The sequence below is a fragment of the Monodelphis domestica genome, chromosome 7 (genome assembly GCF_027887165.1).
Source record: "Monodelphis domestica isolate mMonDom1 chromosome 7, mMonDom1.pri, whole genome shotgun sequence".
Lineage (NCBI taxonomy): Eukaryota > Metazoa > Chordata > Mammalia > Didelphimorphia > Didelphidae > Monodelphis > Monodelphis domestica.
This window is the reverse complement of record NC_077233.1, coordinates 132,046,707-132,062,807: the sequence shown is the minus strand read 5'-3', so window position 1 is coordinate 132,062,807 and position 16,101 is coordinate 132,046,707. Positions and strand designations below refer to the sequence as shown.

The window sequence follows — 16,101 nt, the reverse complement described above, 5'->3', positions numbered from 1 at the left end:
AGTCAACTCAGAAGTTTAGAGCTCCTTTATGAGAAGTCAATCATGTGGTAGCACAAACAGTATCAATATGGTGAACTCTTAAGAGCCAGGAGCCACCAGGTTGCCTAAGGAGAGGAAAAGCCAGGCTGAGAAAACAAAGCAGGTCAAAGTTCCCATGCTGATCCACAATGAGATCTGAACCATGAGTGGCTTCTAGCCAGGGCAAGATAAAAAGACGCCAGAAGATAAACCTGAAAAGTCAGGGGAGATATCATATTGTGAAGGGTTCTGAACACAAAAATTCAATGTCTTTCATGGCATTGGCATCAGCATTCAACTGAAAATTTTTATGCCATTTATCTACAGGAGGTGACGGCCAATTGTTTAAGGGATTCCACTGCCAAACCAGAAGTGGGCAGATGCACCAACAAGCTAGTGCAGTAATCTAAGCATGAGGTCATGAGAGACTGCACTGGAGTGGTAGTACCATGAGAGGAGAGACACAATATTCAAGGAATATTGCAAAGACAAAATTGACAGATTCTGACAACAGACTAGAAGGGGAGGGCAGGAGGTGAGAGGGTTAAGAATCCAGGTTAAGTCCTAGGTTTGTGAGCCAGAGGGACTGAGAGGATGAGTTCAAAAAACCAGAGCTCAGTCTCACTCCACTCTAGTAGAATTAAAAGACAAAGGATTTCTTTTATTGTCAAAACTAGGGAATCTGGGGAAATCTGGGTGTTTTGTCCCACCCCAAAAATACAAAGAAACTGGGGCGGGAGGGGGGGAGCAGTATGCAACAAAAGTAGATGGGTTGTCAGTCAATTAGAGAATAAGTGAATCCCCAAAGAGGAAGGATCTGGGGGTGTGGGGAGATTCAGCTATAAGGAATATCATCACCCTTTTCATCTGGGACATTTATATGTGCATAAGTGAAATCTCTGGCCATCTGCCTTCCCAATTCAGTGGCAAGTAAAGGCATAGATCATAATAAGGAAAATAATCTTATCTATGTTTTAGATGTCTTAGCCCAGAATCAGGCACGGAATACATATTTGCAATAATGCACTGTTATTAACAATGGGGATAGAATTGTTCACTACTTCAAATAGTTCAAAAATGACTAGATGCTTTCTAAGATTGTTTTTTCTCTAAATTGGAAGTCTTTAACCTTTTCTATGTCCTGGAGTCCTTCAGCCAGATAGTGAAACCTGTGGACTCCTTCTCAGAATGTTTTTAAATGCACAAAATAAAATGTATAGAATTACAAAGGAAATCACTAATATTAAGATATATTTTTTAAATTTTCTTTAAAATAAATTCACAGATCCCAAGTTAAGAATCCTTGAAGCCTAAATCCTGTAGTCATGCAAATTTAGGGACAGGTCAGTCAGACTAGCACAATGGCTAAATAAAGTAATGTCCTTTTTTAAAAAAGCCACTTTCATTTTATTATTTTCAGCTCTTTAAAGTAACTCCTCTAAACTAAAAACAAAAGTGCTGCCTGCTAGAGGGCCCTAGGGAGAGGTGAGTTAATTAATAGATAAGGATGATTTAAGTGCCATTCCAATTGTTTATCTGCAAAATGGAGCTTCCCAAATGTTTGGATATTTGTTCTTCTGTGTCCTTTAAACATGGAACCAAGTAGAATGGGAAATTATTGATTTAAAGTCAGAGGACCTGAGTTCATATCCCACCTTTACTACTTGTGTGACTTGAAAAAAGACACATCCTCAGTTATCTCTTTTGTAAAGTGAGATGGTTAGACTGCATGATGTATGCTCAATGTCCCTTACATATTAGGATCCTATGAAATGTATTTCTCTGGAGGAAGCAATGGATAGAGCACTAGGTTTGAAGTCAGGAAGATCTGCTTTCAAATTCAGCTTTAGACAATGACTAGCTGGGTGACCCTGGGCAAATTATTTACCTTCTGTTTGTCTCAGTTTCCTCAAATGTAAAATAATGATCATAACACCTATCTCATGGAGTTACTGTGAGGACCAAAGGAGAAAATATTTGCAAAGCACTTAACACATACCTTGCACATAGTAGGCATTTAATAAATGCTTATTTTCTTCCCCCATTCTCCTTACCAGGAAGGCAGCATAAAACAGTGGAATCAATACTAAATTTGGAGTATGAAAACAATTCAAATCTCAGCTGTGACATTTTTTATCTGTTACGTTGGTCTCACCACTCTAAGCCATCAGCTTCCTCCCCTATAAGATCAACCTGGAAGCAATAATCATGAACTTGAACAGTCATAAGGACATGGATGAAAGGGCCCGGAATGCTATGGCCCCTGGGAACATGAAGAATGGAATACAACTGAGTGGCTAAAAAAATAAAATCAAAAGGTAGGATTACATGACCTAAATAGCCCTCTAATAGTCCCGTTTAGCTTTAAATCTATGATTCTATGACCAAAGCATTGTTTAAAAAATCATAGTAGAGGCAACAAGCTAGCACAGTAAATACAACCCCAGGTTTGGAGTAGGGAAGACTTTGGGTTCAAATGTGGCTTCAGGTACTTCCCAGCTGTGTGACCCTAGATAAATCATTTAACCATGATTGCCTAGATCTTAGAGATGATACTAAGACCAAAAGATAAAGGTTCAATATTTTTTTTACTACAAGGATATTCTCTAAAATCATAGGCTCCAAGTTGAAAATTTAAGGGAAGTGAATAAGCATTTATATACTATCTACTATATGCCAGTTACTGTGCTGAGCACTCATTATAATGACATCATTTGATCTTGCAAGCTATTACTGTCTGTTTTATAGTTGAGGAAACTGAGTCAAAAAGAATTTAAGTAACTTGTCCAAGGTCACACAATTAATAAGTATTTGGGACTGGATTTGAACTTGGGTCTTCCTGACTCCAGGTCCAAAGCTCTAGTCATTGCACCACTCAGCTGTCTCTATCCTCTTGTCTTATATTTTATTGGAACTGATGACCAGAGATGTGAGGTAACTTCCCCAATCTCTCTCTCTCTCTCTCTCTCTCTCTCTCTCTCTCTCTCTCTCACTCTCACTCTCACTCACACACACAGCTATTAAGTAGCAAACCCCAGATTATTCCAGTCTAAAACTCAACTTGAACTGTTTGTGAATAATCACTACTCAATTATCGAATTAGGAACTTCTGAGTACTTATTACAGCCTCAGTTCATCCTCTCTCCATAGCAAGCAACTATTCCCCAAGGAGAGGGTGAAGATCAGTATGGTTAGAGGATCTCCTAAGTAGGGATCACCATTCAAATAAAAGATTAAAGCACTAAAACTGTCTTTGGCATATAAAGATACTGTGCAAAGCAGGGATGAGTCTCTCAACATTTAACATTCATGGGCATAGTGTTAGGACAAGAAGTAAGACAGTCTGAGACTCCGGGGCTCTTTCTGGGTGTCACTAAACTAAAATTCTGGACAACTAGCAAAAGCCTTTTAAGAACGAAGACATTCTGGTGTCTGGAGGAGAGGGAGGGATGGAGGAGGAGTAGACATCTATAAATATGAACAGCAGTGAGTTAAGGGGATAATTAGAATGGTGAAAAGAAATACAGTACAGTGAATTGAAAAGAATGCTTCCACTAACAATGAATTTTTCATATATGTTCTCAATCCAGTAAAAATAAGGCAAAAAAAAAAAACCTTGCTGAATTCCTATGAAATGGGAAACTGAAGACAAGGAACAAGGAAGATTGGCTAGGCAGTCAGCTCTCTGTCATATTCTTCTTCTTTTTCTCTTTTTGCAGAGAAAGCAGCAAAATGAGGATGAGATTAGGTTTTCTTTGTGTTAAGTAGGGAAAAGAGGATGCTGATTACAAGGGAAGTATTTGACAAGAGAATAGATATGTTTGAAATAGACAAGGCACGACCTCAAGTCAGCTTTCACCAAGAAGAATGTTAAAAAGTAGTCATCAGAGCAAGGTTGTTTTTTTTTATTTAATTTGTCTCATTGACATAAATGCACAAATAAATTTATATAGACCATTTAGGGCAGCCAATTCTGGTTAAAACTCATTAATCTGAAATATAAGACTAAAAGAAATCTGTGTGCTATGCTGTGAATGGTCTATTTTGCTTTATCAAGTATTTTAAATCAGATTTCAAATTTTGTTCCTTCGTATTCAAGACCCTGTACAATCTGGCACCAGGCGAGCTTTCTGACCATATCAATGTCTTCTATGCTTTTCATTCTCCTACCAAATTGCACTAGTCTCTGACCATTCCTTGCATTTTTTTTATTTCCTGTTCCTTTGCTCACACCATTTGCTAAAGCCTAGATTCATCTCTTTCTTCTATCTATTGAAATATTACCCATCCTTTAAAGCACAACACAAATACTACCTCCTCTAGAGAGCTTTTCCTTGGTCCCTCTAATAGATAATGACCTTCCTCCTAAGCCTAACATAGTACTTTTTTTAATCTCCATAATGCACTTATGTGATATTATATGTTTTAACTATATTGGAGGCTTATCCACCTACAAAGCCTGCATTCACTATAGTTTAATCGAAACCTTTTTTTAGTCAAACCCCCTACACATATACACAACACACACACACTGCTCTGCATTCAGCAGTTGCTTAATAAATGTTTGATGAATGAAATGAATTACATTGAATTTTAAATAATCTAGAACTGTCTTAATAAGATTTTACTGCACAACATTCCTGAGATACCAGAAGGCAGCTGGAGGCAGTGCGCAGTATAACTTTATCATGCATATAATATTTTTTTTTTATGAAATGAAATCCAATCCATACAGCTAAGCATCCAAGAGAAGAAAGAAATCAAGCATTATGCAGGGAGAAATAGCATGACTATACACAAATGTCTACTAAAGGAGAAGATGTCACTGTACGATGGGCTTTAAAGAATAGATACAGACTGGACTCATTACATCCAGAATCTTTAAGTGAACCTGGAAACCAACTAGAAATACTCAATTTATTGAGTACCAAATATTAAGTGGTATAAGCTAAGCCTATTTTCCCTTAAAAAAAAAGAGGAAAAAATATAAATCCTTCTCTCTCTCGCCCCTAAATAATATCCTTGAAACACAAAAAGAAAAATTAGTCATTCACTTGAGACAGTAGGGGACAGATTCTAATAGTAATTCAGTCAGATCAAGATGCAATGTGCTATTTGCAAAAATATTATGATAAATATATTCTGCTTGCACTGGCCAATGATTTTGCTTATTATGAGAAAAGACAATGACTTTCTAAATTCATTTCATTTCCATTTGCTTCATGTGCTGATCAGATACTCAACAAAAGGTTCAAAATAGTGTGTGTAGTATAAAATGAATACAGGAACAGCACCTTGGAAGACGATAAAAGGTCCTTGGTCATTTCATGATCACTGGCTTTTCCCCTGACCACTGGCTCTATCTTAGCATTCTTTATCTTCCACAGTTGCTTCCATTCCATGTCTCAGGTTTTATACACACACACACACACACACACACACACACACACACACACACACACACCAATCCTTTGCTTTTCCCTACTCCCTACTCTGTTCCTCTTGTCTCTGGCCCATGAATATCAAAGAGCTATAGAATATCAGAGCTAGAAGGAACTTCAGAATCTAAACAGCACAACCCATACATAAATGAGAATTTCAACTAAAACATCCCCTATACATGGAGGCCATCCAGGCTCCACTCAAAGCCTCTCAGTGATGACAGCCTTTCAAATACTTGACTACAACAACTCTGAGGTATCACCTCACACCTAGCAGATTGCCTAACATGATAGCAAAGGAAAGTAATGAATGCTGGAGGGGATGTGGCAAAGTTGGGACATTAATGCATTGCTGGTGGAGTTGTTAACTGATCCAACCATCCTGGAGGGCAATTTGGAACTATGCCCAAAGGGGGATAAAAGACTGTCTGCCCTTTTATCCAGCCATAGCACTGCTGGGTCTGTACCCCAAAGAGATAATAAGGAAAAAGACTTGTACAAGAATATTCATAGCCGTGCTCTTTGTGGTGGCCAAAAATTGGAAAACGAGGGGATGCCCATCAATTGGGGAATGGCTGAACAAATTGTGGTATATGTTGGTGATGGAATACTATTGTGCAAAAAGGAATAATAAAATGGAGGAATTCCATGGAGACTGGAACGACCTCCAGGAAGTGATGCAGAGCGAGAGGAGAAAAACCAGGAGAACATTGTACACAGAGACTAATACACTGTGGTATCATCGATCGTAATGGACTTCTCCATTAGTGGCGGTGTAATGTCCCTGAACAATCTGCAGGGATCTAGGAGAAAAAACACTATTCATAAGTAGAGGACAAACTGTGGGAGTAGAAACACCGAGGAAAAGCAACTGCCTGACTACGGCAGTTGAGGGGACATGACAGAGGAGAGACTCTAAATGAACACTCTAATGCAAATACTAACAACATGGCAATGGGTTCGAATCAAGAACACATGTGATACCCAGTGGAATCACGCGTCAGCTATGGGGGGTGGGGGGGAGGAAAAGAAAATGATCTTTGTCTTTAATGAATAATGCTTGGAAATGATCAAATAAAATATTATAAAATTAAAATATAAATAAATAAATTTCTGTTACCTTTTTATTCCTTTAAAAAAAATACTTGACTACAACTAATCTTGTTTCCCTCTTAAGTTTTCTCTTCTTCAAGTTAAACACCCCTAGTTCATTCAGTGAAGCCTTTATTAATATGGTTTCCAGTCCCTTAATTATTCTAGTTGCCCTCTTATGAATGCCCTTCAAACTCATCAATGTCTTCCTGAAAATGTGATAGCAAGTTCCAAAAACAATACTTCAGAATGTGGTCTTACCTTAACATAGTAGTATAACAAGACTATTATCTCCCTTGTTTAGGGCACTATTCTTTTAATACAATATAAGATCTTGTCCTCTATTGAACAATGGAGACATGTGCCAAGAGAACACAAGTAGACTTAAGTAAACACAAGTAAAGATTAAAATTAATATACAATAACTAAATATTATGTTTTATAAAGTTTTATTAATAATAACTAAAGCAACAGAACTGCCTGAATTCAGCCATGCATCCACTTAAATACCAATAATGTGATCTCTTCAATGTGGAGACACAGGAGAGATTATAGGGAATTTTGGGAAATACTAAGGACTTCTGGGGGAAAATCTCCATTTATACAAGACCAAGTAGCATGCTATAAACAAGAATTTTTTTTTGATAAAAAGAATCTCATCAAAAAAAATGTATGGGCTCAAAACCAATAAATAAATAAATAAGGTCTTAACATGGTAATAACAAGAGTTGCTCTATCAGGTATATTTGCCATGTTGAGTAAAATCAAGGAAAGCTCCCACATACTAAACATATAAAATGGAATGGAAAATCATTTATTAGAAGCTGACCATGTTAAGATTTTATTTGATACTGAGGATACAAATAGAAAGAGCAAGATGACAATTCCCATTCTAAAAGAGTTTATATTCTAATTGTGCCAAGCATGTATAGAAGAGTTTGGCTATAAAGCTAGTGCTAACGATACTGAAGTTTCTTAGGGAAAAGGATCACAAGTTGCACATGTCCCACAATACTCCAAATGTGGCAGGAACTAGATTAAAATGTAATTGAAGGGGGTACTAGATGGCTCAGTGGACTGAGAGGCAGGTCTAGAGATGAGAGGTCCTGGGTTCAAATGTGACCTTATATACTTCCTAGCTGTGTGACCCTGGGCAAGTCACTTAACTCCCATTGTTTAGCCCTTGTCACTCTTCTGCCTTGAAACCAATACACAGTGTGGATCTAAGACAGAAGACAAGAGGATGTTTTTTTTAATATAATAAGAAATATTTAACAAAATAAATAAATTATATAAATGATGTTAATATGTGCCTTTCTAAGTCAGTATGTGCCCTCAAGGATCCTTATAAAAGTTTAGGGGTTTCCATTTCAATTTGAATTTGACACCACTGCCTCAGGGTGTATTGTTGGGAAAAAGGAAAATTCTGGTAGTGTCCCATGGTGGTCTCTGAATAGATAAGGCTTAGGATGGCTGATTGCTGGATTGAAGGGAGGAGGGGATCTGAAGGGCTCTTCCAGCAATTTCATGGGCTCCAAGATATTCTATGGGTGGGCAAAACTTGAACATTTGGGGGTATATCCAAAGAGGTCCTCCTGCAGTTGTTCCAGTGGGTTCTGCCTGACATATGGGAGTATATTAATAAGAGCCACACAATGTGGTATCCTAGATAGGTTGTAAACCCTATCACTGAAGGGCATATATACACCAACAGGACCAAAGATCTACTGAAGTATCTAAGTAAGACTATATTAACAATTTGATTGTCATGTCACAAAGTAGACACATTGTTTTCAGTCAAAATCTTTATTATTCACGGAAACTTCTTCCAAACCATGCCATCTCCATTCTATATTTATGTAACTGATTTTGGTACTCTGCTGCTTATATTTAGCTCCATTAAATGTCATCTCATTAGATCTAGCATGAAGTTCCAGCCAATTAAGTTCTTCTGGATCTTATGTCATTCAAAATGTTAGTTCTCTCTCCTTTGAAAATCTGGAAAGAGTGTTTTTGTCCAAGTCACTGATAAAGATGCTAAAAAAATAAGACGTACAGATCCTTGGAGTAATCTTCTAGCTACCCCCCTCTAGGTTAGTAGCAATGACTTTGCCAATATGCTTTGTGTCTGGGCATTCAACCTGTTTTGTAGTTACCTAATTGTATTATGATCTAACCCAGAGCCCTCCATCCCATCCACAAGAAGAGCATTTCAAATATATCAAATGCATTGCTGAAAACTAGGGATACTCTGCACATAACATTTTCATCTGATAATTTTGCCCCCAAAAGGAAATTAGTTTAGTCTGATATGACCTATTCTTGATAAACCTATGCATAGTCTATGCATCTTCACTTTAAAGCAAAAGTTGGGTACTATCCTAGCATAAGTATCTTGGGTTTCAAATACCTCAACCAATTTTTTTATCTCTTTACTAGTCTTAGTATGTTTGTCAATGGTGGCAGGTTTAGGATTCCTTCTTCTTTCCACCTCACTAAACAATAAGTATTGCTGCTGACAGAAAATGAATCAGGACACTAGAGTTCAAGGGGGGTTTAATGTCTGAAATTCCATTGTATAAAAATATAGAATTAAATATTTCAGAATTTGTATGTTAATGATGATTTAATGTAACACCTTCATTTTACTGAGCAAAAACCTAAGGTCTAATTGAGGCCATGATATATGCAGCTAGTAAATGGCAACACCAATTCTCATCTCATACTCTATAATTTTAACAGTATATACACTTACTCTCCTATTTATTTCCACATAATTCATAATAATAGAAGGGGCTTCAGAGGTATTTTAATGCACCTAACATAGGCATCCCTTCTACAAGATCTCCTATATTATATCATCCAGTCTCTACTAGGACATCTCCAATGGCAAAGAAAGTCACTATTTCTCCTATTTCTTTTGAGAAACTGCTCTAGATCCTGAATATTCCTCATATGGACAAGAAACTTACCCCTTGATAGCTTTCATCTAGTCCCTGTTCTGTACTTCAGAGATGAACACATCTACTCTGTCATCTACATCAGAGTTTCAAATATGAAAAGATTGTAATTAGGTCTACACAAAAGTCTTTATGCATCCCAAATAAATACTGTTTGATGGCATCCAAGTGGGCAGGACTGTGTCTTTAGTTCACAGTCAGATGGAGAGCCTGGAAATCTGCTGTGGACACCATGAAATGGAAATTACTCCAAGAGATGAAAAATGAAGTTACAAACAAGTTAGAAAAAGCAGGAAGATGGGGCGCTGAAGAACTGAACTGGAAATATTGGAAAAAGCTTTCAAGGGGAATGTTACTAACTTTTTATTCCAGCATAAACTCTTACAAATTAAGATGAGTTTGTTCAACTGGAATGCAACAAGACTCAGTCCATCTGTGTACTGAGATACTAATAATGCAGCACAAGTTCTAGCCTTGGCAAGACAGAAAGTCTGGCAGCTGGAAGGACAGGGTTTCAAGGCTCATAGAATTACTTGAGGTGCTGGGAGGATCTTTGCTTTGCTGGATCCTGATGAATAATTTGATTAACACAGTTGAAAGACAAAGTCTGACACTAATGCGGGTCCAAATCCTATACTGAAGCCAGATAGATAGAGATACATACATAGAGAATATACATCATACATGAATATACACTGTATTGGTTGGTTGTTATTCTTCGTACTCCAAAAGGACCAAAATTACATCACTGATGATGTCTTCTGACTCATGCATAAATTGTTTGATTTAAGTGAAGCAGCAGAGTTGCACAGTCATCAACCTCACTCTCTCCTCCAGAATCATCAAAGTCCAGGGACAAGACAAAAAACAGCAATATTGGTGTTGGCTCTGGATGCAGTGGATGACACTGGCTTCTTCAATGTCTAGACGTGCTCTAAGCATTCCACAATGTCTATTCCACTGTCTTTGAGGCACTGGAACAAATTGTTCTCACCTGTCCAAAGTGCCAGCAAAATCTTCACAACTAGGGAAGACATCCCTCTAACTAACAAACATGTTTGAGACTTGTTATCTTCAGCCTAGTTATCCTCAACCTGGGTTAACCCATCTGCTGAGATGGTTTGCCCATCTGTGGTCACTATGCATGCTACCTGGAGCCACAAATGAGAGCTGGGCACCAAAGGAGAAAAGCAGCCCTGAAAAATAATTCAATAAGCCCCCACACTAGAGATATTAGTCCTCCCTGTACACCCCCTACACCCCTATACTGTATACATACATAGTGCATATGTACACACATGTAAATATATATATATATATTTCTTCATGTTCTTCCTCATATCTCTACAGATTCATTTTATATAAGGGAACGTGAATAATAAACATTTATACTATACCTACTATGTGCCAGGTACTATGATAATAACATCTTATTTGATTCTCACAATAACCCTGTGAGACAGGAGCTGTTATTTCACAGATAAGGAAACTGAGGCAAGAGGTTGAGAGACATTTCCAGGTTCACACAATTAAGAAATATCTGAAGCTGAATTTGAACTTGGGTCTTCCTAGCTTCAGCTCCAGTGCTCTGTGCACCATGACACCTAGCTGCCCCTGAATAAGCCCAAGAGAAAGAATCATAGAATGTCATAATTGAATAGGACATTAGAACATAGAATGTCAGCTCTGGAAGGTAATCTGAGCATAAAAACATAGAACATCTGAGCCAAAAGAACTTTAAACATCATTATAGAGTCATTGACACAGACCTGGTTAAGGTCTTAGAAGTTAGCTAGTCCAAATACTTTATCTGACAGATGAGGAAACTGAGGCTCACAATGGGAGAAGGATCTCCTCAAGGATGTTCAATGGCTTCTTAGAAAATCTAGACTAGGGATTAAATCTAGATTCCTGAAATCAGATTGAGCTCTTTTTACTGTACCAGGCTGCATTCTCAGTTTACAAAGCAATTTTTTGAGTAAGGCATTAAAACCAGGTCTTCTGCAAAGAAGGTAAACATTCTACAACAGAACTATGGAAATAGGAATCCCTGACCTCAAATATAAGAGAGCAAAAGCCTGAAGTTTCTTGTTCTACTAAAAAATTAATGGGCTTTTAACTTCTGAGAGGAAAGTAGCTATATAATTTTAAAGTGTTTTTACTACTAAATAAACAAAAACATTCTCTTACGTATGATAAGGCCACTGACTCATTCTCAGAATATGAGCTTTGAGGTTTTTCCAGTAGTTGTTGTGGATCTACAGTGATTCAGTCCAGAGAGCTGGAAGGTACCATGGCATCCACCTCATCCGAAACAAAGCCCCAAAAGGATCTATACCACAATCTACCCCACAAGGAACCATCCAGTCTTTCCTTGAAAACTTCCACTACCAGAGAATACTCACTTTTGGACATCCCTATTAGGAAGGGCAGCTAGGTTGCATAATTAATAAAATGCAGAGTCTGGAATTAGGAAGACCCTTCTTTATGGGTTCAAATTTGGCCTCAGATACTTACTGGTTTGGTGACCCTGAGCAAGTCACCTAACCCCATTACCTTAGTTCCTCATCTGTAAAAATGAACTGAAAAAGGAAATGTCAAACTACTCTAGTATCTATTCCAAGAAAACCCTAAAGAGATCATGAAAGACAAGACTGAAAATGACCCAATAGCTACTTTTTGTTTCTGTATTTATGCTCTTTATTTTGACTATGTTTACATATGTGATTGCTATGTAGGATGTACTAACAAGTACGTTATTTTTCCCATTAAAATGTGAGTTCTTAGTTAAGCAGGAATTATTTCATTCTTAGTACTTCTAAACTTAGTGCCTTGTGCAGCAACTGGTATATAGTAAGTAGGCACTTAATAAATGCATTGATTTCAGCACTACAGTGGCTTAGCAATCACTGTAGTCAGTTTTTTCATCATCCAAAGGTTGGGTTGGGTTGGGTTTGAACTCATCAAGGTTAGCTAGGTAATCTCTAAATATCTCCTAATATTTTTTGGAGACCAAGCCACTATTATCCATTTTCATTCTGTCATTTCTAGTCCCATGATCATTATCCTTGGCAGAAAAAAAAAAGCAAAATAAAAATTGAACAGCTCTACCTTTACAATGTAGTATTATCTGGGAAGGAGGGGCACATGGGAGGGAGAAAATATGGAGCTCAAAAATTTTTAAGTGATTGTTAAAAAAAGTTATCATTGTCCTATACACTGGGTAGAATATATATTTTCCAATAGTTATAGGAGCAAACTGGGGCTTGGACCAGACGCAAGTAAAATTTGAAGTTGAATTCATCTTTTGTGTTCCTGCTCCCTTTTCAATGGTTCTCACAGACTCCTTACACCCTTTTATATCACATCTTCCCCCTCCCTTGGATAATGTCTCTCAGATAAGAAATTAATTTGATAAACTCATTCAACTTAGGACTCCACGATTTATGTTATAGTCTTCCAGCATGTGTATTTTAAAAGGCAAGTCTGCAGTGAATTATGCTTTTTAACCAAAAGAATAAATCTCTAAGAGTGAAATTTTAGGGAATAGGACACCTGGGCAGGAAGAAACATGTCATGGTCTTCCCTGAACTACTCTAATCACACTAGAGAAGAGAGAAATCCCTGCAAGGTCAACCCCATCTCTAGGTATGGAATAACACGGAGCTCCCTATCTCAAAAAAGAATTACACATAAGGGAAGGCTGAATCAGTCCTAGTAGGCAAAAGCAGACCTAGACAAGGGCAAAAACACCACGAATGCTACAATATACATCATGCTAAAAGAATCCACATTTTGGCTCAGCTGGGCTATTCAAAGCAGTAGACATCGTTGATAATTGCAATAACAACCCATTATTTGCATACTTTCCTATAGCTTCCCATGTGCTTTTGCAGACATTACATGGCCCCCACAGTCCTCTAGGATCTTATAGGTCAGGTATCATTATCCCTATTTTAGAGATGAAAAAACTGAGGCTATAAAACCAAAATAATCTGCTATAGATTCCTCAGCAAGGCAATTAAAGGGTGAAACTACTTTTAAATCTCTGACCTCCCAACACTTTATACCAATTATTCAATCCTCTAATACTCTGCCTGCTATCATAGTTATTTGTATCATCACCCTCATCCCACACACAAGTGTGAGCTCTTTGAGGGCAAGGACGGTATTTCAGTCATCTCTTTCCATGCCTCTCCCCACCCAGCCCCCAGCAGAAGATTGCCCATGATGAAGGCACCAGGAGAGTTCCTTGATTGTGAATAGAAGGAGCAGAGGCTGAAACGTGCAGCTAGAAGGATCATGAAGACTAGAGGCAGAAACCACATTGCTTAGTGGCTGAGATCTGAAAAATCGGGCAAGCAGGGGTGACAGCGAGCTGCCGAATTCTAAATTCTCTCCGAATAATAAAAAATCAGCTCCAGCCTCACCTGGGAAAGGACACGTCCAGGAGCTCCTGGCTCTGGACCAGAACATAAGATGTCATTTCTGCACAGGCGAGTAATCAAAGTTTGCTGAGAGGCAGCAGCGTCTTTGTGTGACTAAACCTCCATAGCAGGTCTCTCAGTCACCTTAACTCCTGGAAAAGAGGGATTATAGAAATACTTTCTCTTAAGAAGACTGCTTCAGCTCCCCAGGGAGGATAAATTCCACTCTAAATGCCATTCCTCTTCTACTGTGACAAAGGAACAGCCTTTCTTCAATGAAAATCCTCCAGGTGCTGCCACAGAGGAGTGACGAGGATATATTGGGGGGAAATGGGAAGTAATTGCAATAATAATTAATAGAATTTGGAGAAGCAGCAGAGATTGCAAGAGAATTTGAAATCCTAGGACAGGATTCCTTCTTAGACCACTTTGGTAGACTAGTGAAACCAGTGAACCCCCTTTCAGAATAATATATTCAAATGCATAGATTAAAATATATAGATTTACATAAAAATCAATTATAGCCAAAAAGGACATAATTTTTCCATTTGAGTTCATGAATATTTAGAGATAGAGAAGGATCTAAGGACCCCAAGTAATGAATCTCTGTTTGAGCAGTCTAAACCCCTGAAGACATAATAGTATCAATGTAGGCATCTAGTTTTTTGTACAAAGTAAAAAAAACAAAAACAAAAACAGGCTATAGAAACTTTCCAAGAAATCTGGGAACAAAGTTTGCTTTTAACATACAAGGAGGAAAAAAAAATGTATCTATAGTGCCGTTGACCTGGAAGAAGAGGCCTAAGAGAATAAGGAGGCAAAAATCTTCTTTTTCAGGTCAGGAATATTGGGCCAGAAAGGTAAGGTTCCCAAGGTCACAATGGTGAACTAAAACAGCTCATCTACATTACTAAATCACAGTCCAGAGCTGTCCACCATGACACTGTTCCTTCTGCAAGGAAAACTGTTAAAAATTTTTTTTGAGAAAAGTGACAAGGAAATACAGCTCTCTGTGAAATGCACAAAATATTCCAGGGCTCAGGCTAGCAAGGCATATTCAATACCCATGTAGAAATAATTCAAATGAACTTTAAAGAAATCAAGAGAAAATTAAATAATTGGCGTAATATTCAGGACTCATGGCTGGGCTGGGCCAATACAATCAAAATGGCAATTCTACCAATAGTAATTTACACATAGTGCTATATCAATCAGATTACCGACAGGATACATTTAAGAGCTAATAATTACAAAGTTCATATGGAAAAAAAAGAATCTAAAATATCAAGGGAAATAAATTGGTTTAAAGTAGGAATGAAGAAGGAATTGCACAGTAAGACCTCAGACCACATTATAAAGGAATAACCAGTAAAACTATTTGGTATTGACTAAAAATGCAAAAGTAAGTGAAAATAACAGATCAGACATAGAAGGATGAGAAATAAATGGACTCAACAACCCATTATTAAATAAACAACAAATTAATTAATTAATTAATGAGTAAATAAATAGATAAATGAATGAATGGCCTGAGAAAGAACTCCCTATCAGACAAGAAAAGCTAGGATAAGAGGAATACCATTATCAAAAATTAGGTTTAGATCAACAACATGTCCACATATATAGAGACACACATATCAGCTCAAAATGGATACATGACTTGAGTATTAAAGGCCATGCCAATAAAAATTTAGCAGAAAATTATTTCACAGCTATAGGTAGAAGGTTAACTCTTCACCAAATGGGGAATGGAGGCAAAGATCAAAATAAAATAAGGTCTTTTGTAAAAAGCTAAAGTTTTTCTTATGTACAAACAAAAACTAATAAGATAAAAAGAGAAATGTTTGCCAGGGAAAAAATCTTTACATCAAATGTCTCTGATAAGTGTCTGATATTCAAGAAAGATGAGCAACTGGGGGCAGTTGGGTAGCTCAGTGGATTGAGAGCCAGGCCTAGAGATGGGAGGTCCTAGGTTCAAATCTGGACTCAGACACTTCCCAGCTGTGTGACCCTGGGCAAGTCACTTGACCCCCATAGCCTAGCCCTTACCACTCTTCTGCCTTGGAGCCAATACTCAGTATTGACTCCAAGATGGAAGGTAAGGGTTTAAAAAAAAAAAAAGATGAACAACTAACAAAAATACATAACCAAAAGCCATTCTCC

General features: G+C 37.6%; 1 protein-coding gene across 1 annotated transcript in view; it reads right to left on the bottom strand.

Annotated features, from left to right (window-relative positions):
* The window catches only part of HS3ST4 (heparan sulfate-glucosamine 3-sulfotransferase 4), a 458,553-nt gene that overhangs the window by 360,345 nt on the left and 82,107 nt on the right, over positions 1-16,101 (bottom strand). The window lies entirely within an intron of this gene.